The 27,681-nt window shown below is 42.4% G+C and overlaps 1 protein-coding gene across 7 annotated transcripts in view; it reads right to left on the bottom strand.

The window, feature by feature from the left end:
* LOC308581529 (contactin-6-like) overlaps positions 1-27,419 on the bottom strand; it is a 210,434-nt gene extending 183,015 nt beyond the window's left edge. Inside the window, exon 1 of one of the 7 annotated variants that reach the window (XR_014005104.1) lies at positions 26,845-27,243. The gene's annotated coding sequence lies outside the window, so the exon portion shown is untranslated. Of the gene's footprint in view, positions 1-25,510; positions 25,592-26,404; positions 26,488-26,844; positions 27,244-27,324 lie in introns of those variants that run through there. The other 6 variants (XM_081184028.1, XM_081184033.1, XM_081184031.1 and 3 more) reach the window with 6 other exon arrangements.
* Between the last annotated feature and the right edge of the window lie 262 nt (positions 27,420-27,681).

Below are 27,681 nucleotides of genomic sequence, written 5' to 3'. Positions count from 1 at the left end.
TGGAAAAAAAGCAAATAAAAATATTATTAAAAAAAAAGAAGAAGTTTGCACCCGGCGGTCCCATGGCCCCCCAGGCTCCCCCACAATATGCTTTGGTTTGAACCTAGGGCCTTCTGATTCCAATGCAGTTGCTCTACCACCAGCTACTCAGAAAGACATTATTATTATTGGTAGTAGCAGCAGCAGCAGTAATGTGTCCTACTCTTATATCTCTTCACAGTGAAGGGCAGGCGACAATTTCATAAAAATAAATAAATATGCATTTGCCCCACTGTTCCAATTTTCTATACTTCTATACCAGCAGCAAAAATTATATGTGTGCCGTTCTTTACCTCCTTGACATCTGATGGGAGGGTGTTCCACAGGAAGAGAAGGCCCTCTGGCTGGTTATAAGAGGCAGAGAACCAATAGAACACAGTCCCATCCACTGCACTGCAGCTTGGACTCTCTTCCTTGCCTGAGCAGCAATTGTACTTGAGCCCACATATGCATGCCAGCTCCTTAAACAAGCCTTAAGTGTTGCTTAAGTGACACCTTCAGTGGCTCCCTACCCCTTCTTTGTCTTTGGATCAGTTAAATACAAAGCAGGATTAAAGTGTCATTGGCCTATGGGTTGCAGCTCTCTCAGTGAAGTCAGATGGAACTGAAGTGAGGCAAAACACAGTAATTATATACCTGAGTTTGCTTGTTACGAAGAAAAAGAATAGGCACGCAGTGTCACACAAAAGCTTCCCGGGGGTAATGTGAATAACCTTAATGACCATTTCACAGTGGCGATTGCAGGTGTTTAGCCGTGTCGGCGGCACTTTTCGCAACTGAAGGAAGACAAAACAAATTCAGCCCATGATGGCAGCATTACGGTGGTTTAAGTCACTCTGTGAATCCTTAGCTTCAGGCACTCTGAGACTGATGTAAATCTTAAGCCACCAGCGTGGCCAACACCTCGAGAAGTTATCTAAAAACCATAGTTCTATAAAAAGAACCGTGGAGAATATCTTACTATCCAGCGGCAAAGTTCAGAAAGTGAAGAGGCCAAGTTTTTGCTTATCCTAGGTTAAGGTTTTCTCTCACTCACATGTTTTTCCATAAACTGCATGTTTCCCCCCACTTTACAGGATGATATTAGAGCAGGGGTAACCAATGTGATACACTCCAGGTGTTTAGTGCTACAACTTCCATCAGCCTCAGCAGTCAGGGTGTATCTATTCTGCTATTTGTGTAGGAACCTGCTGCAAGCTGGGTTAATGGTAAATCAAACTTTCCTCTGGGTGAGGCCTGGGATGGAAGTTGTAGCTGGCAGCATCTAGAGGGCACCCTGTTGGCTAGTCTTGTATTAGAGAGACTGGCTACAAACATGGATATGTGTAGGTGAGGGCCAGAGAATGAAAGCGAATTACATTCTTGAGAAATGAAATATTAGACATTGGGATTTCCATTTAACAGCTACAATTTTAAATCCGTAAAGCAATGCATTATAGTCATACTAATGCTGATTCAAGTCAAGTCATGTTTATGTGCATGTAACCAAAGTCACACTACTCATGTGGAGGGGAGGAGTGACTCAGAATAACCCTGAGGTTTCCACAACACACACACCAATAATGCACATTTTGCTTGTGAATAATAACTGCATTCATCAGTTTTGTGGTCCCAGATCCTCCTTCTTCAGATGATGATTATCTGCTACTTCAATACACAAGAAGCAGCTATTTATGTATGACATTAACTTCTCAGAGTTGCAATTGAAAAATGGTGATCATTTTACCGAGATAAGTAATTATCCCATCTTTATTTCTATTTTTGCTGCATTTAGGAGCAAGGAAGTGTAGCTCAGCAAAGAGGTAAAGAGCTGTAAGTCTTTTGTGGCTATTTTTAGATGCAGTCCTTTAGGTAGACTAAACAGGACTAAGCAGATTGTGTTTTACATGCCAGTGATCCCACTCCCTTTGATTTGCAATTTATTCAGCAAACCACACCAGCATTCGCCTTCCACCCTCCAGCCATGCACTGAGCTAATGGCTGAAGGGGATTAGCTTGCAATAAGTCACAAATCTCCAGTTCTGAACAATGTGCAGAAGACATCTCTCAATTATTGTGGCTCTTCATTTTTATTCTGGGCACAGGTAGCAGGATGTTTCTTTTGCAGGACCTCGTGCTGTTTATTATTCTTACTTTTGAAATGTTCTTTCTGGCTTTTGCAGGTTTTTTAAAAAAAATTAATTATGGTTCCTTCAAAATACAAAATGTAACTTAGATACTCCACTTTACATATGCATTATATGGGCTATGGGACAAATATCAACAACACTGAGTTTCCCCCACCTCCCACTTCTTTCTCTCTCCATCCAGTAAGCACCAGCAATACGCTGTGTTTGGAAACTGGGAGAGCAGCGGTGCCTCACCTGTGTTGCTGCATCAGTTACCTCTCTCTCTCTCTCTCTCTCTCTCTCTCTCTCTCTCTCTCTCTCTCTCTCTCTGTGTGTGTGTGTGTGTCTGCACGCCCAAATGTGATGTTCATTTTAGCAAATGGCCTCTGAGATTCTAAGAGGCATTGCTAGGGTTTCTCCAAGTGTTTCTGAGTGGGAAATTAAATTAGAGAAAATGGATCTGGGAATGATCTTGGCTATGGGCAGTGCTTTTTTCGGGGGGGGGGGGAGCAGGGGTACGCATACCCCTAAACATTTTGTGAATCTTTGTACTTTTGTCCATTTACTGTATTTATTTTCCCCGATTTGAACTATAAAATGGTGATTTTCTTGAGTCAAAATGAGAGTACCCCTAAACATTTTTTAGGGGGGAAAAAAGCACCGGCTATGGGTAAGACATTAATTTGGGGAAATAAATTAATTTCAGATGATTTTATCCAGAGATGATTTGGGGAGGTAAGGAATGGGTGGTGGTGGTGGTGGTGTGTGTGTGTGTGTGTGTGTGTGTGTTTGCATGCTTGCTTGCTGTAAGCCACCCTTTGATCATTGGATGAAGGGTGGTATAGAAAGTTAATTATTATCAGTGATGATAATGTTGATGATTAGGAATTGTACCAGGATCAGTTGGGAACTGGGAGTAATTGAAGTACAGTGGTACCTCGGGTTAAGAGCTTAATTCGTTCTGGAGGTCCGTTCTTAACCTGAAACTGTTCTTAACCTGAGGTACCACTTTAGCTAACGGGGCTGCCGCACCACCACTGCACGATTTCTGTTCTCATCCTGAACCAAAGTTCTTAACTCGAGGTACTATATCTGGGTTAGCGGAGTGTGTATCCTGAAGCCAGTGGCGTAGCGTGGGGGGTGCAAGGGGTGCAAGCTGCACCGGGCGCAACATCTGGGGGGGGGGGCGCGCTCGCTGCCTCCGGAGTCGCCGAAGAGCCTCGGGCGCAGGCTGTAGCAGAGCCCCATGTCTTGCGGAACCGACGAGCTGTGCGCGCGCCCGGGCTGAAGGCGTCCGGCAGGCAGCGGCTCTCAGCGCTCGCCGCGGAGGACGCGCCAGGCAGCCCCTCCTCACAGCCCCGCCTCCGCCGCTGCTGCTGCAGCGGCTGGGCCGTTGCATTTTCCTCGCCTCTCTGCCCCCCTCCTCCTCCGGGCAAGCGGCGTCGTTTGGGCAGCAGCGCCAGCGGCAACTTGCAGGTTAGGGGTTGGGGGGGCGCAAATTACGTGCCTTGCCCCGGGTTAGGGGGCGCAAATTACTTGCGTTGCCCCGGGTGCTGACAACTCACGCTACGCTGCTGCCTGAAGCGTCTGTAACCTGAAGCGTCTGTAACCCGAGGTACCACTGTACAAAGGAACTGATTTGGGGTGATGTATATTAACTGAAGAACTTAGCTGGCATGACTCAGATGTAAAATTAGTTGACTTTCAAAGCCAAAATTTGCATCTAGCAGATAAATAATCATTTGCAAATTTTAGTCTATGGGGTTATGCCCCATATCTTTTCAGTAGCTAGCAATGCCCCGGGGGACTTCCTGTCTGCCAATAAAACATTTAAATGTGTTATAACAAATTATCAAGGGCTTAGTTGTTTTTTTCTACTTTTTTGTTATTTCTTCAATGAGTTGCCTTCTGTAAACGGAGTCCTTCCCTTAGAAGTGGGATCAGAAAGGCCACGTGTTACTTCTAACACCTGCAGTCATGGCTCATAGTCTTTACTTGCAAATCATTTTTTTAACAATAAAATGAAGGGGTGGGCAGGTCAATTTTTGCTTCTCAGACAAGAAATTGGAAACCTGCCAGCTTATTAACCACCAGAACATCAGCCTGGCAGCCTTAATTCCAACATGAATACAAATTCTAAGTCTCAGATTTCCCCAGAGAATTGCCAGGAAATACTCTGAGCAAAAATAGAGCTTAAAAAAATGAGTCCATTTATGCATTGGAGAGGATGACTCTCTTGGAGCTTTAATCACCTGTCAGCTGGGATGTGCAGAATTGTAAACCAAATATTAGGTAGCTGTACATATTTTCTTGCTAGCTAGGATGCTTTCACTGCGGGGTTAGACTACAGTCAGTCAGCATTATGTGCAATGAAAAGAGCTATGTAAATAATAATAATAATAATAATAATAATAATAATAATAATAATAGTAATAATAATATTATAGAATTTCTAAAGAAACGCAGGGGCGTTTACCTTTTTTTGATTACATCTGAAGTTGGTGCAAGATAAGATCAAAAAGAAAGAAAAAAGCATGTGCCAGCTTCTAAATAAGTCCCACATGTTAATCAAGTTTGAAAAATCCAGCTTGCTGAAAGCATGGTGATGGTAGACTCTATTATACTGTAGACACTTTCAGACAAACTCAGCCGGTGGATCCAACCAGATAAAACATTAATCTCCAGAACTTCAGAGGAAATGGCCTTTAAAATATTGCTTGCTTTCAGTCTGAGCATTTTCGGCTATACAGGGTTGATCCTGACATCGGGTCCAGTGAGATGGCTGCATCCGGTGACAAATTGCTTTTATTTTATTGGAAGATTTACATTCTGCATTAATAATTTGTTTGGACAGTGGGCAGAAATGAGTTACTCAGGAAGCTTGCCTGTGACACCTGGAAGGTTAACTCCTATAGGGCAAACCTTGTGTGGAAATGATCTGGTAGAGTATCTAAGCCCTATTCATGCATTTGAGTGAATGTGTAGGGGTTTAAAGGTGGGATAAGGTGTGTATGCAAGCATCACTTTCCCCATGTCCATTCACGCGCTGCCTGCACTTCAGACCTTCCTGTGATGAGTAAGAAGGACTAAAGCAAAATTCTCTCTAGAGGTACGTGACAAGCATAAGATTTGCCTTGTATCTGTAACCTTTGGGAGCAGCCAAACTGATTTACTGAATTACACTTTGTCGTCATTCATTATTTGGGTACAAACTTGATTGGTTAAATCCAACACTGTTTCATCCCATTGACTACTATAGCCATAACTTCCCTCCCCTGTTTACAGAAGTGGATGAAATGTGCAGGCAAGCGAGCCTTTCCAGAGTGAATTCAGCCTGCCAAGTTTTTTTTTAAATAATATTTATTAAAAGTTTAAGAATTAAAGAGAGAAGTAAAAAAGAAAGAGAAAAAATAAACAATACAAATCAATACATTACAGTACATATAAAAAAGCAAAAGACACAATACATCAAAACAAAAACAAAAACAATTAAAAACACATCCAATATTTCCATATTACAGTGGTACCCCGCAAGACGAACGCCTCGCAAGACGGAAAACCCGCTAGACGAAAGGGTTTTCCGTTTTGGAGGCGCTTTGCAAAACGAATTTCCCTATGGGCTTGCCTCGCAAGACTACAGCCCATAGGGAAATCTCCGGGACAGCGGGGAAGCGCAGCGGGGGGAACGCCTCCTCCCGGCGCGCGGCATCGGAACGAAGCTCCGATGCCGGGCGGGGGGGAAAGCCTCCTCCCCCCCCCACGCGGCATCGGAACGAAGCTCCGATGCCGGGCGGGGGGGGACGCCTCCTCCCGGCGCGCGGCATCGGAACGAAGCTCCGATGCCGGACGGGGGGGAACGCCTCCTCCCGCCGCGCGGCATCGGAATGAAGCTCCGATGCCGGGCGGGGGGGGGGAACGCCTCCTCCCGGCGCGCGGCATCGGAACGAAGCTCCGATGCCGGGAGGGGGGGGAACGCCTCCTCCCGGCGCGCGGCATCGGAACGAAGCTCCGATGCCGGGCGGGGGGGGGAACGCCTCCTCCCGCCGCGCGGCATCGGATGGCTTTCCTGAAGACTTGGGGTGGGAGGAGGGTTTTCCTTCCCACCGCCAACATTCAGAATGCTGTTCTGAATGTTGGCGGCGGGGAGGAAAAACCCTCCTCCCACGCAAGCCCCGGGAACAGAGGGAAAGCGCTGCGCGCCTTCCCCTCTGTTCCCGTACCTGTCCTGAAGGCTTGCGGTGCGGAGAAAAGCCCTTCTCCGCACCGCCAGCCTGGCAAGCGGTTTCCCTAGGAACGCATTAATTGATTTTCAATGCATTCCTATGGGAAACCGTGCATCGCAAGACGAAAAAACCGCAAGACGAAGAGACTTGCGGAACGAATTAATTTCGTCTTGCGAGGCACCACTGTATTTATCTTTCATTAACTTGTTTCATCGACCTCCTCACACCTCCCTTTTTGTTCTAGTTATTAATTATTTCAGCAAATCCTTTCCATCTTTCACTGTTTTCTGTCATTTAGTTATCTTAATTTATTTTAACCTTATCTTACCATTAAAACCCTAAAACTTATTTATACTTAACTCCGTATAACATTTCTACTAAAGCCATATAATTTCATTCCAACATTTTTCTAACACTCATTAATTTTGCAACGTTTCTCTAAATAAATTTTTTTAAAAACTTTTTTTCCAATCTTCTTCCACCGTCTCTTCTCCCTGGTCTCGGATTCTGCCTGTCCTTTCTATCAATTTCATATGGTCCATCAACCTGGTGACCTTCTGTCCGAGGCTCTTAACTCTTTTCCATGTCCCTTCTGCAGATCTTCTTCATATTTATACATGCACTTTACTTTATCTTCTGCTGATCTTGTTCTTAATTTCCTTCCTTTGGCACTGAGGAGTAGATCTCGGGGAAACTCCAACCTAACAATGTCTTTATTCCTTCTCGACAGGTCAGCCCATTCTCCATAGTCAGAACTAAAGTCCAAAAGATATTTCAGAGCACCAATCTCCCCCTGACCCAAATCCAAATCCCAAAGGCCAGAACCTCCCTGCATAAGAGGATCTATTCAACTTTCCTTCTCCAATCCAAGTGGGGCTCCATCCCACCAAATCTGGCTTTCTCTAGATTCGATCGTAAAAGACAACAGCTTATGTTCATCAAATTGCCTCTGTGAGGCTAGGGCTCTCTCCACTTGAATTACTTGAGGTTCAACAACAACTTTCTCCTTCGTCTTCTCCACAGCTTGCCATGTCAAAACAGATTCCTGAATCAAATCCTGAGTAGTTTCTGCATAGGTATTCACTTTTTGTCCCAAATCAGTCATTTTTTGTCCCAAATTGTCAATTTTAATAATAATCACGTCCATCTTCTCATGAAGCTGTTCCAATAAAGCACTTGTCTTGCAAAATGCAATCACCAAGGCTTCTTCTGTCAACATTCTTGTCCAAGGTCAATCTCTGATTCTCACGGTCTTTAATCTCTGCAGCTGGAAAATTCCCCAGCTCCACTCCTGCAACAGTTTCAAAAGCTCCCTCTAGAGGAAACAATTTCTATTTGTATCCATCCTTTTAAGCGCAGATCCAGCAACAAAGTTAGTTTCGATTTTCAGTTATTTTTTTACTCCTTTTTAAGTGCAAAAGGAAACAATGGAAACAATATATTTCTCTTGTTTAACAATCTGTCAACATACGTCTTATTCACAGTCAATGAACTTTCCCAAAACGTTAATCTTACTGGCAGCCCTTTCCCAGGTTCGAAACGGTGGTAATTTATCTTTCTTCACTCTCTCTCCTGCAGGCTTGAACGATCTAAAATTTCCCCCCTCTTCTCCTGCTTCCAAGGGGGGGGGTTAGTAATTTTAACCGATGGAGATTTAATCCTTTACAAAAGACTTTCCAGGCTTTAGCTTGCAATGTCTTTGCTTCAATCTATTTACAAAAGAGGAAGGCGGACTTCCTGTTTGGAACCTTCCCGTTTCGATGCCAAATTAAGATATTTAGAGATCCAATTTTCCGTTCTACTCACGGGTAGTTGTTTAGAGTCCAATTGTCCACAGGAAAAAGTCAGCGCTCTCCGGCAACAGCAATCTGGCTTCACTCCATGAAAGAAGCAGTCGATTCGAAGCACTGCGCCACTCACCCCACGTCGCTCCGGGTCCCCGTGAGTAGGGGAGGCGCAAAAGGTGCCATCCGAATCCCACGTCCACAGGCTTCTCCCGCCTGTGGTTTTTAATGGGTCTCCGCCTTGCTGTGGCGATCCAGACCCTAATTTCCACGGAGCGGATTCCTCCCGATCAGAGGAAATCCGCCATTGCTGGAGGCGCTAACCCGGAAGTCTTCCAGCCTGCCAAGTTTTAAGCAGAGCTATTTGAGGGTTTTCATGCAGCAAACTTTTTAATAAAAAGAAAAGAAAAGAAGATGAAACGTCTGTAGCTTTTAAAGTTTCTGCTAGAGTTGGATGCAAATTGTAGGCTTTTAAAATCTCTTTTATGGGGATGAAGCCGGGTCTATATCAGTAAGTTAGATGGAAAGGTTCTGCTATCATGCTAAGTGATTTTACCTTTGTTATATTAAAAAAACCTGGGGGAAAACTTTTTCCCCCTTTCCTGGAAGTATCCTCCATTAAGCAAAAGGAAAAAAATCCTGCCCTTAATGCCCAAAACTAAAGAATTCATTTAATTCCTTTAGAGAAGAGACCCCGTCATCATGAACAAAACTGATTACATCCAGGAGGCTCACAGACAACTTTCCAATACCGCCTTTACTTAAAATTGGACTCAGACCCCACACAACAGTGCCCTTCAGCTCTCTATATTGGACAAACAGGCCAAACCCTACGCCAAAGGATAAATAGACATAAATCTGACATCAGGAATCACAAGACAGAGAACACTTCAATCTCCCAGGACATTCGATACAAGATCTCAAAGTAGCTTATTACAAAAGAATTTCAGAAATAGACTGGAAAGAGAAGTTGTTGAATTGCAACTTATTACCAAACTTAAAACCATGGAGAGACCTGGTCTGAATAGAGACATTGGATTCTTATCTCATTATACATGATAAAGCTATTTTAGCTATCTCACCCCTTGCTTTTTCCTGTAAGACCAATTGCAGTTGTAACAGTCGTCAACAGGCTTACCACACCTATCAGCCAATCACCCATTCCCACCACCTTTCTGAGTAATACCCCTCCCCACCCTCTCACTATATATAAGGGTCTGGTGACTTCTGTTTCAGTGTATCTGAAGAAGTGTGCATGCACACGAACACTCATACCAATCACAAACTTAGTTGGTCTCTAAGGTGCTACTGGAAGGATTTTTTAAAAATATATATAAAGGAATCTTCATATGTTCCAACGTTAAAATGAGTATGTTTAGAATAATTTGGGAGCCCTCTGAATCAGAAGCCTGTAAATTAGAGAGTCCCAGTGTTGAGGTTAATCTCTGTCATGAACTCATTTTTCAACTCATTCCCCTTCTCAATCTGCAAAATGAGAAAAAGAAAATCTCCTTTAAAGGGTTTTTGTAAGGGCCATAACACTCCATGCGGATATTCAAAAGTCTTACATAAGTGTATAATACCATACCATACCACACCACACCACACCACACCATACCATATAATAATTATATTGTATATAAAAGTCTTACATAAATGTTTATAATACAATACAATATTATATTGCCACCAGATGAATTGCCCCTTTCACAAATCACTTTACTGTTCACTTTCACATTCTTGCTGCAGGATGGCTAACGGTCCCCTAATTAATATTAGAATAACTTTCTTTAACAACTTGTCACAGACTGTCTTGTCAAAAAGGCAGTTCTTTGTAGCTAATTTTAAAGCAAGTGTCACCAAACATATGGAAAAACTTACAGATAACACTCTTGTGTCTTACTGAATATTTTTGGAGACACGTTGTGAAGCATTTCCCCCTCCCCCCAGTTCAAAGTGATATTGCTAAAGTTACAGCAGATTGTGTTGTTTCAGAGGCGAGCAGAAAAACATGTTTAAAAAATATGCTGTCCCCAAACAGAACCAGCTGTGTGTAGTGCTTACCACTGCCTCTCTGTCCATGTCAAGATGCTGAAAGTCCCATGCTCCTGTGCTAAAGGATTGGAAGAGGAACATACTTGGATGTGATGCAATTGCGGTTCCAGGTGTGCTAAAAGAAAGTTACCTGTTTAGGAGTCTATAAGCCAAACACTTGGTGTGCTAATGCTGGAGAAGCAGGCACAAGCTGTGTTGCTCATATGTGACCAACAGGTAAGTTTTTAAAAGATTCCCATCACTGTGGTTAATCTGGATCCCTGTTTATGCAAAGACTTGAAATATATTCTACTAGGTGTTTGGGAGATAAGAAGGGAGAGCTCTACTTGCTGTTTTTGAAGTTGAGATGCAACTGCAAATGCTGATGGATTGAAGCAGACAGAGTTCTCTGTGTGTTTTCCACAGTCTGCCCTGTACCCCAGAGCTAGCCTAGTGTATGCCGTTATTGTGAGGATTCTCCCCCATCACCTCTGTAGAAATAACATTGATCTAGATGGCTTATGTACATTACGTTAGGCTAGATGGCTTATGTACATACAGTTAGGAGGCAGGGAGGGGAAGAAGCTGTCTCACCCTTTGCCTCAGCCATCAAAATTTCTTTGTTGACAGCACCTACATTTCCCCACCCCCCAACACACACACACACACCAAGTCTACCAGTTATTGGATTTGGATGGAGCTATGAAATAGCATTGTTATAAAATGGTTTGGGTTATAGCTTTGTTTGAAAAGTTATCAAATAAAAGAAAATTGGCTAGGGAGACAAAGGAATAGTTTGGGGCCACATTGGAGTGATTTTGAATAAGAAATTGAATAATGTAATGCTGCTATCTCAGTATGCCATTTGTGGAATGCATAGTTGTTTGTTTTTGCTGTAGGCTGTAGTAACATTAAGAACATCTCTGAGTCGGTAAAGCGTGAGACTCTTAATCTTAGAGTTGTGGGTTTGAGCCCCATGTTGGGCAGAAGATTCCTGCTTTGCAGGGGGCTGGACTAGATGATCCTTGTGGCCCCTTCCACTCTAAGATTCCATGGAGGGTGGAAGAGAGGAACAAGAGTTGTGACAGGGTAAGAAATGAACCTATTCATTCTTAAGGAAATCAGCCCGGAGTGCTCACTGGAAGGACAGATCCTGAAGCTGAGGCTCCAATACTTTGGCCACCTCATGAGAAGAGAAGACTCCCTGGAAAAGACCCTGATGTTGGGAAAGATGGAGGGCACAAGGAGAAGGGGACGACAGAGGACGAGGTGGTTGGACAGTGTTCTCGAAGCTACCAACATGAGTTTGACCAAACTGCGGGAGGCAGTGGAAGACAGGAGTGCCTGGCGTGCTCTGGTCCATGGGGTCACGAAGAGTCGTACACGACTAAACAACAACAACAGCAAATAAATGAAGTGCTGCATGTATTTTTAGGACCCATCTTATTTTTGTGATTGGAAGTTGTTTTAAATTGTTTTTCATATTGTGTTGTGATATTGTTGCCTGCCATAGGGACGTTAGAGTAAAAGGAAGGTAAATGATAAAGATGATGATGATGAAGAAGAAGAAGAAGAAATAAGTATAGCTTTAAAAGACTTACTCTTTGCCTGGACTGACTCTGGACATGCACAAACAGCAGGAGAGAAAAAGCACAGGAAGGGCCACCAGAACTGATGTCAATCCTATTAGCCTTCAGCAGCTACTGGAGCTAGGGATTGCTTTGTGGATTGCTTTGCTAGTTACTGGGGAGACAACACAGAGTGCAAAGGAAGGCTTCAGTTATGACTGAGCAGCCACAGCTCTTCTTCAAAGTCACCCACGGAAGACCACCAGTATGAGGTTTGGGAACCTCTGTTCTCGGTATATTTGTGGAGAGTAAGTCTTGGGCCTATTAGTCTCTGGAACCGAGTTACATTTATGTTCAGAATTTTGTTTATATTTTGAGCTACGTTCTTTGTTTCTATGGAGATATAGATATTAAAACACAAAGGTCTACCACTTAAATGTAATTCAGTTGGATCCAAAAAGTTTTTTTCTTTTCTTTCTTTTATTTTCTGTCTGCCTAGTTGGTTTAAGTTAATAGCTTGAAAGCAAAACAATTAATTTACTGGAATCTTTAGGGTGTTTTTCCATCTGGCATGTTTGGTTAATTTAGGCTGCATGCAATCTACGGCTGCATATTTGGAAGTAAGTTCTTTGACAATAATGACACTCCTCACATCATGTGAAAGACTGGAATGTCCACATATTACTTTGTTAACATCTAAAAAATGCCCACATTCTGTTGTTTTGTTATTGGCATCAAAGGCATTTCAAATGCCATTGTGTTTTCACAAAGCTCTTCCAAGGCTGTCGTTCCATGATGAATATCTGAATGCTTCAATACATCAGAGATTTGTGGGTACTTTGGTACTCACTGGGCAAGGTTACATTACATGCTAAGTGCAAGATGCATTCCAGCAAGTATAGCCATGTAACTATGTTCTGAATAATGTCTGCTTGATATTAAATGGGTTTCTTCAGTACTTTTTCTATAACACTAGTCTTTCCAAATGGCTACAGTGTTCATAAAGTGGCGCCATCACCACCACAATCAACAATAGGGATATGTTTCAAAATGTAAAATTATCCACCATGCACAGAACAATGGTTTTATGGGTTCATTCACTCTACAAACAATTCTGCACAATTTTATAGGGACCCTAAATCAAGAAGCAATTTTCAGCTTTTGACAACAACAATACTGAAAAGTACCCGTTCCCCACCTGATCACTTTCCTGCTCTAAACTGTTTGCTCAATCTAAAATAGTCCGAGCTTTGTTTGAAGAGTTTGATGTGGTTATAGCTAATCTTTTAACAAGACAGGAAAGATTTATGTATCCTAAATCAAATGCAATCTTTGTCTTTCAGCATTACTGTTGAAATGTTTCTCCATATATCCGAAAATGGTTTGTTTAGGCACTACAGGTGCAGCTATCTTCCACTTCTCTGATGTGTGTTTGTGCCTTTTTATATGTGTGTTTAAGCAGCTAAGGGAGTGCATTGTGGTCAGAAAGACCCCAGTTCACATTTCACCCAGGCCACAAGCTCAGTAGGATGGCTTTAGGCAAGGCAATAGTTGCTCTACTTCTTTATTTTTTATTCTGCAGTTGGGGTCCATAATACTGGCTTACTTTACACTACTATGATCATATGGCTAAGGTGCTTTAAATACTTAAATTCTGCTGTATAAAAGACAGGCTATTATAATTATTATGGGTTAAAATCGCATGCTCACTAGAACCTGGAGTAAGTCTCTTTGCATACAGTGGGCTTACTTCCATGTAAATTTGCACAGGATTGGACTACACATTTAGAAAAAAACATAAGATGCAAACATAGAAACTAACAATCTGATCACCAAAAGGGCATCATAATTTTTCTGTCAAACATAAACCATTGCTAAATGGTTTGATTAGATATTCTGTTTATTTCTGAATCAATAAAGCTCTTCTCGGATGAAAGCTTTAGCCCTGATAATCTCTCTTGAAAGTTTCCAAGTTCATGTTCATTCCTATTTTGTCACCAATTTATTTCAAGTTGGTAGTGTTACAATTTGCATGCCATGGTAATTTCAAGAGATAAGCAAATATATCTATGGCTACAGCAGCAGCTTTGGATGACCAAGAAGAGCAATGAGCCAGTGTGTGTGAGGCGTTTTGTGTGTTTTTTAACTTTGAACACCAAAACATCTTCATTGCAGGGAATAGCCACCAAATTTGGTTTAAGATGGTAGACTTAAATAACCCAAAAAAGGTTTAAGGGGAGTGAAGTCTGAAGCATTTGCTCCCTCCATTTCTTGTAATGCGATCTTCTGAGACCCCACAATGTATTTGATAAGAGACCCAGGCCCTGTCAAAATTATACAGTACTCAACCAGTTGTCAGAGCCGAATGCAACAGCTCTAGTATATATAGTCAGTTCCCTGTAGAGATTTATTAGACAGTGTAGTTGCCCTTTACCCCATCCTTAAGGCTCGTGGAAGGAAGAGTGTGATCTGGTTTTCAGAAAGGTTTTTCCTACCAAGTGAAGAGCAGAACCAGGTTTCTGCTGATGGCTGATGGATGTGAACGCTTGCCAGGGACTTCACAGACATTTTTCACTGAGCCAGATTCACCTGAAAAGCCAAACACCTACAGCTCCACATTGCCTACCCAAGGACACAGGGAGCTTACCAAATGAGAAACCACAGAGAGGAAGAGAAGTTCTCACTTTAAGCTCCAGGTATTGTCCCGAGAGAGAGAGAGAGAGAGAGAGAGAGAGAGAGAGAGAGAGATCAGTGTTCCACCCCACTCCATTACAGAATCAATGATCCACCATATATTTGTGTGCATGTGAGTGTGTGGAGGGGAGGGGATTTATTTCATAATTCAAAAGCTGCCCAAATTTCTTTCAGCAGCTTGTACAGAAATCCTGATTTTATAGTACATAACTCTTCTAGTCAGTGCATGATCAATTTGACCATAAAAAAGAACAGTTGAGGATCTTCTCAAACTTGAAAATAGATTGAGACCATTGGAGGATGTGAACCATATGTACAAGAAATAAATCTTTATGAAAACACACGAGAAAGGAACAAAAATAACGTTATGAGAATGAACACAAAATCTGTTTTATTGATTCAGCCAGCTTTAATAATGAAGATATGCAGTCTGTGATCAGCTGAGAAGAAGCATAGAACTAGATTTTTTTTGTTCATCACAGCTTGTTTGTAATGTTCTAGTGACACCAAGCAGACTTAAATGGGACATATCCCCTAGAAATTCTTGCCATTTCCCTTGCTTAAAATGCAGTATGTTTCCATCTAATAGTTTACTAAAGAGTGATGTACTGCAGATAGAAAATTTACCAAGACTGATCCTCTAGCCTAAATAAAACAAGCACTTCCTTCTTTTGAAATATATGTCCTTATGGAGACAATGCACATTATATATAGTTCTGTAATGCATTATAAGCACCATTAGCATAGCAAATGGCCTGGCAGTGTACAGAAATAATTCTGACATATCCGATCCTCTTAAGGATGTCCAAATGATCATCCTTCATGCTGGAGTGACAGCAAGAAACAAAAAGGAAGGATATGAACCTCAAAAAGTGTGATATATTAGGTACTCGTGCACTGTTCAAAACATCATATTGAATAGAAGTAAGCCAAATTACTGGCTCATATATATACACCTTTGTCAAGGTAATGGTTTTGGTTGGCTGTACCAACCTCCTCTAGAGCATCTCCAAAGAGGTTGCTCTGTGCCATAGAATAAATTGCTTTCCCCCCACCCCTAAACACCTGGCTGGTATATAGGAGCACAATAGCCAGAGCTGTTGTGTGTGAGAGTTGGAAGCTTGGGAGAGAGGCATGTCTTGCTCTGTGCTGGACTTTGGGGGTCCCCTGGAAACCTAAAGGGGAAACATGATCTATGGGAATGTTAACACAGTGAGCCCCTCCCTCCTATGCTCAGCTTGTATATATGTGTATATATCCTAAAGACACCACCGTGTCCATGGACCTTCATTTGAAGGAAACCGAGCCCTGGGTAAGCACAAGGCCCCCTGGAGTCTCTCACTACTTGGGACAGTCCCTGGATTTACAAATCCATCTATTTAGTAGGAAGTTGAAAAGTGTCCTTGGATTCATTGAAAGAAATCTGGTAACCTTAATTGTAACAACACATTGCAGTTTTACATATCCTTAAAAGTAACACTGAAGTAGCATCTATAGCACATGGAATACCTCTAGCTCAGGGTTTGAAACAAGCCCTCGGGGCTTCTCTATCCAGTCCATGGCACCTGAGCCAGGCCATGCCCAATTCTCCCACGCTACTGCCCTCACTACCCCTGACCTGCACCCTTCTTGAATGTTTTTGCCTGGCTTGGATGCACCTTTGAACTGCGATAATGCCTCCTGCTTGCCTGCATGGAGGCTGGAGAGATGTGGTGGCAGGGATATACAGTAGACCTGAAACTTACATGTGATTTACTTACATGATTGCACCTTGCACAGGTGGAAGGAAAACAAACAAATGGAAAAGGAAGGGGCTGTATGAAGGGGCCATCTGAGATTTCACGAAGGCCGCACAAGATCTCACATAATCTTCCCAGTGGAGGAACTCTTGCCATGGAAATAATTTTTAAGTCCTCCACCTTGCTTACCAGCTTCTGGAAGGTAACTTTTGTTGGTGGCTCCACTCACCCTATCCAACTAAGGCTGGAACATCCTAGCACTTCCTGGGCAGATATAACCTGGTTATAGTTTTCCATGCCCTTGAACTTGATTAGGTTATTTCCAATTGATGTATGTTGTGCTACCTATTGGGTCTGCATCTGGTAGGTCCAGCTTTGGCCTTTAGGAAACAACTCAGCAGTGCTTAAACAGTTATGCTAGTTGCTGGTTTGTTTCTTGGTCCCAGCACAATGTGCTGGTTGTTATATAAAAAAGGCAGTAAGTAGTTTGGGACCTACCACCCTTGACTCAGAAGCCTACCTGAAGCTTATGGTCATCATCAGGCTTTTATCCTCCAAGAAGGACCACCCCATTCAGATGAAGAATGATGAAAAAGGAGCAGAAGGGGTAAGGGGCAGAAAAATAAGGAATGAGACCTGTAGCTGCTATTAAGCCTATTAAGTGGAACAGGGTATGTAAGAAACTCCCTCTTTGGCAATATGTTACTTGAGAGGTAAAAGGGAGGGGGAATAGGCAGAAATAATCTTGATAAAATGATATTGATTCATTGTGGCATCAAGTTGGCCCAGCTATTTCTTTCTCTTTATTTCAGTCTCATTAGACTGCTTCAACATGATTAATGGCTTGCTTAAAGGGTAATTTAATTTCTAACATAGTATGTACAAAAGATTATTCCTTGTTATGCCCTAGTCACATAAACTCCAACTTTAGAACACAGGGACCTTTAGTGTTTCAGTAACAAAAAACACAGAGAAATTTCAGGACAAATTATATAGTGGGCAACAATCCATAGCCTATTATTAAAACTGGAGATCGGATACATATTGATCTGAATTTGATCCTGAAGCAAGAATTACATTCTTTTAAAAGTGAATAACAAAAAAGATGTAATATATGCAGTGGGTTCCATGGCTGTGAATGTGACCACACAACTGAACATAAGAATATAAGAAGAGTTGTGCTGGATCACACCCAAAGTTGATATTGTCAAAGACAGGTATCCTGCAATCTGGCCAGTGCGCGCAACAGTCCTAACCTAACTTTATGATGCCACACCCACCCCGTCTAAGTTCCTTTCTATTTGTTGCTTCTCCTCCCTTTCACTTAATTGTGTGTGTGTGTTTACACACTAAATTTAGAAAGAAATTACTTTCACTTACTTTCCAAAATAGTTGCTATAGTGATTGGTTTTATTTATTTTTTTAAAAAAATATCCAATCAGCAATCATAAATCTCTCTCTCTATCTATCTATCTATCTATCTCACTCTATATATAGGAGAGTAACCTCACAAAATCAAGAGGGACTTCCTTCTGATTAGACCTGCATAGGATTCAGAGTTCTAAGCTGAAGTAGTCAGGATGAAAACTGGAGCAGATCTTCATTCTGAATTCTAATTCGCAATATTTATTTTTCTGGTTGTGTCAAGCATCTGCTCTAGCATGCAACCCCAAAATGATTGCCCCTCAACAGAAAAAAAAGTTTATCCACTCTTGAACTAGTCCAACTATTCCAACTATAGCAGTATGGTATAGTGGTAAAAGTGTTGGATTAGGATCTTGGAGACTAGGGTTCAAATCCCCACCCAACTGTAAAACTCATTGGATGACATTAGGCCAGTCACAGCCTCTCAGCCTAACCTACTTCACAGGGCTGTTGCAATGATAAAGGTAAATGACTCCTGGATGGTTAAGTCCAGTCAAAGGCATCTATGGGGTGCAGCGCTCATCTCACTTTAGGACAAAGGAGCTGGCGTTTGTCCACAGACAGCTTTCTGGGTCATGTGGCCATCATGACTAAACTGCTTCTGGCACAAAGGGACACCGTGATGGAAGCCAGAGGGCACAGAAACACCGTTTACCTTCCTGCAACAACGGTACCTATTTATCTACTTGCACTGGCATGCTTTCGAACTGCTAGGTTGGCATAAGATGGGGCAGAGCAATGGGAGCTCACCCCATCACGCAGATTTGAACCATCAACCTTTCAATCGGCAAGCCCAAGAGGCTCAGTGTTTAGATCACAGTGCCACCTGCATCCTTGCTGCAATGATAAAGGGGGGAGGAGGAGAACCATGTATGCCACCTTGAGCTCCTTGGAGGAAAGATAGAATGTAGCTCCAATAAATAAACTCAATAATCCTGATTCCATGCTGGTCAAACAGATACCTCTGTGTGTACTTCCTGGGAATATTTAGTGTTTTAAGAGCTCAGAAACGACATGCTGTTCAGATAATTTTTGTTGTTGTTGTTTCCTGAAATTTGCACCTGAACATAAAAGATTGTAGCCAGTGCTAGTCCTGCTCAGAGTAGACCCACTGGAATTAATAAGCATGACTAATTAACTCTACTCTGAGAAGAACTTAGTTGGGTATAGTGCTTAGCAGCTAGAATATTGAACCAGTGAGACCTGTGTTCAAATCTTTTGAAATAAAAGCTGTAAGCGTTTTTCAGGGTAGACGTATGGAATAGAAAAGAGATAAGCAATCTGTGAAGCAAGCACACACTAATAACCGAAATAACTAGTTTGTCATTCATCTATATTTGAACATAGAACAATGTGGATGAAACTCAATAAAAGAGCAGACTGGCATTCCACCAAAAATAACTTGGCTGCCTTTATTAAACTTCGGGGTTTTGCTGCTCCCTCTGTGAATAGTGGCAACTTCTCTTGGTTGGCAGAATGAGTTTTTGTTTCTCTTAACTCCGCTGTTTTCCATCTTTCTTAATAAGAATGCTGCCAAGAAGAATGAATAAATCTGGCAGTGTTTCTGACTATCTTTCTCAATTTGATCTTTTTTATAAAAGAAACAGGCTGTAGGCACATTATCTGGTATGAAAAGTAAAGAACGTACTCCCATCTTCCAGAACGCTGTGGTAACCCGATTTCCTTCCACTTATAAGAAATCCATACAGATCCCGCAGTGCGAATCTGATAACCCCAGAATCTTCTCCTAGAAAAAAAAGCTAAGGGATATTAATGATATCTTGCTTTACACACACATACTCTCTCTCACAGAGAGACACGCAAGTAGAGCAAGCACAGCCGAGATTGAACTGATTTGGATTTCAGCACAAGAAGTGCTAAAAAGCTATCATTGCACAGAGTGCTCGCAATACTGAGAAACGCTGGCCTAGCTGCCTACAGGTGACCTGATCAGATCCATATTACATTTCATTTTGGAGCAAACCTTCCTGTTCTGCAAAGTCTTGTGAAGATTCTATTAAGATTCCTTAACGGACTATACCAGATCAGACTTTCTGGGGTGGGGGGTGGGGACAGAATCTCATTCCTGAATGCTACTTCACATAAAATAAAACCATACACACAGAATAGCACATTATTTAGACCCAAAGTGAGTCTTCTCAATTAAGGAAGCTGTTCAGTCTACCATTACATAGTAAGGTGCAGCAGGACAGATATCTGTGATATTACCTGCACTTGCCCCAAGCTCTTGAGGCAACCATATGGCAGATGGAATATGAACTAGGTCAGCTCATGGATCTTGATGTCTACAGATGTTCAAACATGGGTTGGGACAATGATTCAAACTGGTGTAGAACTATTTATAAGCTTGGGATGCAGAAAGGTATCACTTTAAGAGGGGATGGCACCATATTGGGGGAAATGGTCATGCGAGTCTATCCCAGGGCGCTTTTTTTCTCTCCAGCAGGAACTCACCAGAACTAAGTTCTAGCACCTCTCAGGCCATTGCCATTATAAGAGAACAAGGGAAATGTTTGTGATGGATTCTGGCACCACTTTTTCTAGAAAAATAGCACTGGTCTATCCTATGTGTACATATAAAAATGTAGAGCTTAGTTCCATATTAACATGAAAATAAGAACCCATTTAAACTCACAGGCACAGAGTCTGCATGTTGTAGGAAGCTATACACAAATAGTTGTGATGGAAATGAAAACAAAATTCAAATTATTAGATGTAAAGGAAGCAGAACAGATACACAGTCCAATTTTGTGACAGATCTCCCCTAATTAAACAAGGAGACAAATCTATGCTACAAAGATATCTTGGGGGGATGACTCCCCTTTCTGACAACTACAGATATTAGATGGCTGTGGTTTCCTTTTATTCTTTATCCCTTTGTTGCTTTGTTGTTTTTAGGAAGTAAAAATCACACACAATAAATCATCCTCGCTAAAACAACACCATGCTGAAAGAATATGTGTCTGTGAAGATGGTGATACTCATGGGGCAAGCTATTAAAGAGGCTAAAATTATTTGTGGTGGGAGAATTCGCTGGAAACAGTAGCATATGGGTAAAGAAGAGATAATTTAACAGAGAGCATGAGAGAATGGGATTTGACTGTTTTATTAGTCAGGGGATTAGAAGCCATGGGCCAGGGAGAAGGAACAGGTCTTTTATTAACAGTGCTAATACCCATTTAGTTTATCCAAATGTGATTGGAAAGAGCTACAATGTATAATCCTGAGAAGCTGAGCTTATGCTGAAAACTCCAATTCATCCATAATTAGTCCAATTCAAGCAGCCAGTTCAGGATGATACAAGAAACTTTATGAGATCTGTTAAAGCTATGCAAAGCAGTCTCTTTAATGAATTCAAAGGAAAGTAACATAGATTATGGGAGGGGTAAATCAAGTACAGCATATGTAAACATCTTCATTGCATGCAGCTATTAGAAACCTGCTTTAGAGACGCTTGGGATCCAACATTTGCTTGAGCCAAATATTGGACAATATGAAATAGTGGACTGCGTTCTTCTTGGCCAAGCCTTTATATGGCCTTGCTTCTCCAAGACTGATCTTTCTAGTGTCATGTTTAAGAACCTCTTATTCTACTTTGAAACTTACAGCTCCCTCTTATCCACATTAAGTGCTGCAATGGTGCAAGCAGAGGCTTAAGTCACAATACCTGCACATGTACCTTTGCAGGCACAGACATAGACATTTGAACGTATGCAAGTTATGTTGGAAACTACTCCCACCTCCTTATTATGCCTTGGATCTCAACTTTCCTTCCATGAACATAACAGAGTGATTGTTCACAGAATGAGGTTTCTGCTGCCCCCATTTCCATCTGCAGCCCCCTACAGCCCCCCAAATGCTTCGGGGCACTTGGATACCTTTAGGATTGGGATGGGATATGATGCGTGGCACTACATATAGAGGGGGCAGTTAGCAGGAAACTCTCCACTACATACACTACATGCCTCCTTCCGGAAGCTCTTGCAGCCAAACTGGTGCCAAATGTTTTGTTCTGCTTTCCTTTGGCCCCAGAAAGGTCACTTCGGCACTGCTAATGCAGCAAAAATAACACGGAAGGCAGAGGTTATAAACTCAACCTGATTGACATAAGGTATGAGCACTACAGGCTGTCTTTATTGGTGGGAGAGATCACCATGTCTCACTGGTCAGGTGCTGCCCACTTTACGCAGGGCAGCCCCCAGTCAACCTTCCACTATAGAATCATAGAATCATAGAAGCCTAGAGTTGGAAGAGACCACAAGGGCCATCGAGTCCAACCCCCTGCCAAGCAGGAAACACCATCAGAGCACTCCTGACATATGGTTGTCAAGCCTCTGCTTAAAGACCTCCAAAGTAGGAGACTCCACCACACTCCTTGGCAGCAAATTCCACTGTCGAACAGCTCTTACTGTCAGGAGGTTCTTCCTAATGTTTAGGTGGAATCTTCTTTCTTGTAGTTTGGATCCATTGCTCCGTGTCCGCTTCTCTGGAGCAGCAGAAAACAACCTTTCTCCCTCCTCTTTGTGACATCCTTTTATATGGCTGCTTCAGCGGGTGCTTGGAGCTCAGAGTATTACTCAACAAGCAGACCAAACTACTGCACTAGGCACCATTCAGTGGCACACTGCTCCATAGTCTCTTGAGACAGACTGATGCCAACATTGCAGGAAGGGCTTCCTGTGGTGCATACTTCCAGTGCATGAATACCTATTCATTAGAATTATGCCCAAATCAAAAAAGAACTATTTGCTGGGTGTCAGAAATTTCATCAGCACCATTTATGGGTAATTTGAAACTGCAGAAATCAATCACAAATCCCTCGAAAGCATACTAAAGAAACCTCTAACTTCTTCTCCCCCAAGTCTTCAGCACATTATCTTAAAACTGCAACACTGCAACATAAAAGTAACATATAAGCATGGGAAAGACATTCCCCATAGCTGATCTGCTCTCACACAACTGTGCGGAAAATGTCAATGGGAAGAAAAGAAAGACTTAGAAGACCATGTGCACATGATATCACACCTGCCTGCAACCACAAACAAACTGGAAGAAATACAGTAGTGCCCCGCAAGACGAATGCCTCGCAAGATGGAAAACTCGCTAGACTAAAGAGTTTTCAGTTTTGGAGGTTCTTCGCAAAACGAATTTCCTATGGGCTTGCTTCGCAAGACGACAATGTCTTGCGAGTTCCTGCTGTTTTTCCCCCCTCCCCCCCTTTTCTAAGCCGCTAAGCCGCTTATCAGCTGATCCGATCAGCAGATAAGCCGCTAAAAGCCGCTAATAGCGCTAATCCGCTAATCCTTCAATGGGCTTGCTTCGCAAGACGAAAAAACCGCTAGACGAAGAGAATCACAGAATGGATTCTTTTCGTCTTGCGAGGCACCACTATAATGTGGAAAGAAGAGAGAGAAAGAATGTAATGAATATCTTGAAAGCTAGTGGAGATAAGTAGAGGATGGTTTAGCAAGAGGCATCAAGTTCCTTTGGCTATAAGAAAATTCTGGAATTATAAAAAAGAATGAACAGTAGAAAATGATGCTAAAAGCAATTCCAGAGAAGCTGGAAAGACTCCACAAAGGACACCTTGGGATGGTATTGTGCAAGAGGAGAGCAAGGGATACGCTCTACTGGCCTGGCATGAACAGAAGATGGTTGGAGACAGTTATACTTGTTCAAAACAACAAAAACAGAACAAAGAAACCATGATAATTAAGGAGATGTCCCGTAGAATCTGACAGCAACTGGCTACAGAACTATTTGAACTAGAAGGAAAGCATTACTTGCTAGTGGTTGATTATTATACTGTAGCTGTTACATTGAAGTAATTGAAAAGCACCTCATCCAGACAAAGGCAGGACGCTCAAGGCATGACATTTGTGATGAATTATTTCCTGACAATGGATCCCAATTTGAAGAATCCCATGGATTTGCAAAAGAGTGGGGTTTGAGTCACACTACCAGCAGTCCATATTACCCACAATCCAATGCTCTGGCAGAGGAATGTGTTCAAACTGCAAAGTAGATACTGACCAATGTCAAGCAACATTGGCAAGATCCATACTATAGGTGACTAAACTACCCATGGAATGGGGATACTTGCCCTCTCAAATGCTAAGGAGAAGAAGGCTCAAATCCAGGATACCTGCCAAAGACTCATTTCTGAAGCCTAGAGCGGCAGATCATCACAGGATGAAACAAAGCTGGATTGACAAAAAAGAAAAACAGAAATTCTATGATAAAAAGCCAAAGTACTGAGACCACTCCTCAGAAATTCAAATGTAATGATACAAAGCCAAGACAGCAAATGACACCCTGGAACAGTCTCAGAGACTTCAGGATATCTCAGGTCATACAGAGTACAAGTAGAAAGCGAACAGTCACTAAGATGAAATTGCAGACACCGAAGATTTACTCCCAGAGTCACTTTTGCATCTGTAAGAGCAGATGAGCCATAGGGAGAAGCTGAGAGGGATGAAACAATAACTAGTTTGGATACCCCAGCAAGACTGTCCAAGAGGTAATGGCACAAGAACCACAGGAAGAATAACTGTCATCACATGACTCTCCAGAGACAGCAGAAAATATAAGCAACACTCACTCAAGGTAGGAAAGAAAATTCTGCCTAAGCAGCGGAAAGAGTATGTTACACAATAGAAGCAATTATTAGCTCCGTTTGTAATTTGTAAAAACAAACCAATCTCAGAGCAGTTCATTAAAAAAAACCCCATATATTGTCATCTAAATATATGGCAGGCAGCCCATTTAAGACAAGCAGTTGTAATTCACTAGGCCAGCTTCTGAAGTTCTGATTCAGAGGTGTGTACTGGATGGAGAAGTTGGTTAATACTCCACGCAGGCTCCCGGGCCTCATCAGAAAGTTGTTTTTTAACCATTAATTCAGCTTGTGGTGAGTTTCTACATAAGCAGCTGGCGGCAATACTCATATTGGACTTCTCTTTCGTTCTCCGTAATGTGTAGGTCAATAATGCTCTATATTCTTTAAGCCTCCCTTTCATAGAAGCCGAATCTGCCCGCTGCCACAGCCTAGAATACCTCTGGGAATTATCCTACCCCGTGACATAGTTTGACATAGCAGCAAGGCTTTTGCGGTTCTTGGTTTGGGGAGGGAAAGCGGAGGAACTTTAGTTACCTCACATTTCTGGTGCACGTCCTGGGGGCAGGGCACGTGTCCTGGGGGCGTGCCATCCAGCTCAGCCAGGGGGCAGCCCACCGGCATCATGCTGGGGGCGGTGCACTCCCGCCGCACCCCTCTTCCTCCGCCAGCCAATGGGTACATTCACATCGCCCCAGCTCAAATTCTAATTCACACACCAAATATTGATGCACACACCAAAAGCATCATCATCATCATCGTGAAATGTGGCTCAGTGTGTATTTTAAAAGAAACCTAGATTCTGTGTAGAATGAGAGCCTTGAATCATTTACATGAAGCCACTGAACACCAAAGCAGAGGCAGCTGCTTCTCACTGATGAAGATATATTGTGGCTGTGTTGCCTTCATGCTCAGCATTCCAAGTGGACATTTCAGGGGTAGAGTCTCTCTCTCTCTCTCTCTCTCTCTCTCTCTCTCTCTCTCTCTCTCTCTCTCTCACACACACACACACACACACACACACACACACACACGGGTTACTTTAATTTCTCCCCCCTTTCCTCTTCCCACATGATACAAATGGCTAAAACTAAAGGGTCTTTGAGAACGGACAAATTACTCTCTCTCCTGGTAACCAACAAAAATAAATAATTTTTATTTATTTGTTTTTTTGCAATGGAAACCCTTTTTGAAATGCATGTAAAAATGTAGTTCTCTTTAGTTAATAAACAAATGATGGATGCATTAAAAAACAATACTCCAGGGCTCTGTCTGAAGCTCCCTGCTGCTTCCCGCTCTTCCCAACTCACAGGACACACCTTTGTATCTGCCTCATCGGCAAGTTCGATGCAGTCGGCAAGTTCGATGCAGTTCAGCACTAAATGAAGGGAGCTTCTTAATCAGCATATAAACGACCACACCTTTTCAGCAATTCTGAACTCAGTGAGGTTATGCCAATGAACAGGACCACTGTCCTGGCCTTCGATAGCTCACGTGTCTTAAGGCCCTTATATCAGGGACAGCCAACATGGTGCCCCTTAGAGGTTTCTGGATTAGAACTCGGACCACCCCTGGCCAGAATGGCTGGGGTTGATAGGAGGGGCTCCAACAACATTTGGGAGGGCACTACATTGGCTTATGCCTGCCTTATACTGTTCACCGTGCACTAAATGATGTGTTTGAAAGGCGAGACTATTTAAAGAAGTAACAAATGTCTGAATCCACACAGAAGCCTTTATCACACCCACTTGCAGAAACCACAAACTGCTCCATCAGGCACTGCATGCACTTTTGGCATAAAATGCACACACATCTTCTAGTTTCTGGTACTGTAAGCATTCCAAACTTTTCATAACATACAACAGCTCATCTAGCATACAAATGAAGTGACAGAAACACAACTTATTGATCTCTAAGTGGAAAAAAAACAACCACACCAATCCCCCGCCTCATGAACTTCAGTTCATTTTAATTTGACATTTTGTTTTCTGGTCCGAATCTTTAAACAAAAAAAGAAAAGATCCACTGGGCACACTCCTAGTGAGGATACTTCCTCCTTGAAACTCAGTGAAATGAGCTGAAAAGAGACATTTAGTGCTTTGCATATGTTGGAACAGTTGGAAAATGAAACAAGCCACTGTGATCTTCCTTACCTTTTAAATGCAAGGGTCTAAAGCCATGTGCAAGTGCTAAAATCAGCACTGTCATCCTGTGTGCTACCCATTAAATGCTGCACGCGGGCACACCAACACACACACATATACACACACACACACACAAGAGCTGTCGGAAGATACTCAGAAATATGCCTATTCTGGTGTCTGGGTATCAGCACCCTCTTTTATAAAGGTTTTCCCCCTCGCATGAACACAGATTTAAGAGAAACGCAGCAGACCCTTCTCTTTCTCTATAAAATGCAATGGTTAAAGATAAAGAGAAGGGCAATCAGTCAGTCTCCTTTATTCTCTATCTCTCTTATGCTAATGCAAATCACTACAAGGCGGGGGGGGGGAGTGTTGGAGAGACAAAAGAAAATGAAGCTTCCCTTCCAGCATTATTCACATTGCAACAGACAGCCCAATTTTGTACTTACAGATCTTAGCAGCCAAACGTCTCAGGATCTTTCACAGTTTTCTGCCAAACTGCTACAAGCTCTCGGAAAGCCACACTGCTCATAAAGGCAAAACCGAGCCGTGCAGAATGTCCTATGCAGCTGGGAAATAATGGAACTCTTTCCCCAGCTGGGACTGCAAGCCTTTTATCCGCTGAGCATCCTCTATCTCTTGGCTGGGATTAACTGTGAAAGGCATGGCTTTCCCACAGCATCCACGACAAGGACCCGCACCATTAGGGCACAGGGACAAAAATGTGGCTAGCGCTTGGAATGCAGGGATCCAAAAATCCTACACATTTTCAAATTAGTTCTCTACTTGGCTCCCTTGCAATACAAGGACACACACACACACACACACACACAGAGAGAGAGAGAGAGAGAGAGAGAGAGAGAGAGAGAGAGAGAGAGAACACAAAGCTGTATGTCACACCCTCAGCATGATAGATCAAATGTTCTTACCATTTTTTCCACACAGATGTGAGCTCCTGCCAGGTATTAAAAGCTCCTTCTCGTCTTGAAATCTGGGTCACTAACTAATGTATTAAATTTCTAACAGGAACAGGGAGGGTTTTGCCTGGTCCCTGTTCATAAACCTGCACTGTTCACTATAAAGGATTAGGTTTGTCAAGCATGTATCTAAAATAAAGCAATACTCCAGTCCTCATTAAATATTTAATCCTACTATGGTGCATGTATCTATCTTGTATTATATCTCAACCTGTTTTATATACAGTGTGGTGTGTGTGTGTGTGTGTGTGATAATGTTCTTGTCTAAATAATACAGTAGCATACTGACATGCTTCCCATATTAATTAT

This window comes from Podarcis bocagei, assembly GCF_964188305.1.
Source record: "Podarcis bocagei genome assembly, chromosome: 2".
Classification (NCBI taxonomy): Eukaryota; Metazoa; Chordata; class Lepidosauria; order Squamata; family Lacertidae; genus Podarcis; species Podarcis bocagei.
The sequence above is the reverse complement of the archived record's forward strand: the minus strand, read 5'-3'. Positions and strand labels throughout refer to the sequence as shown.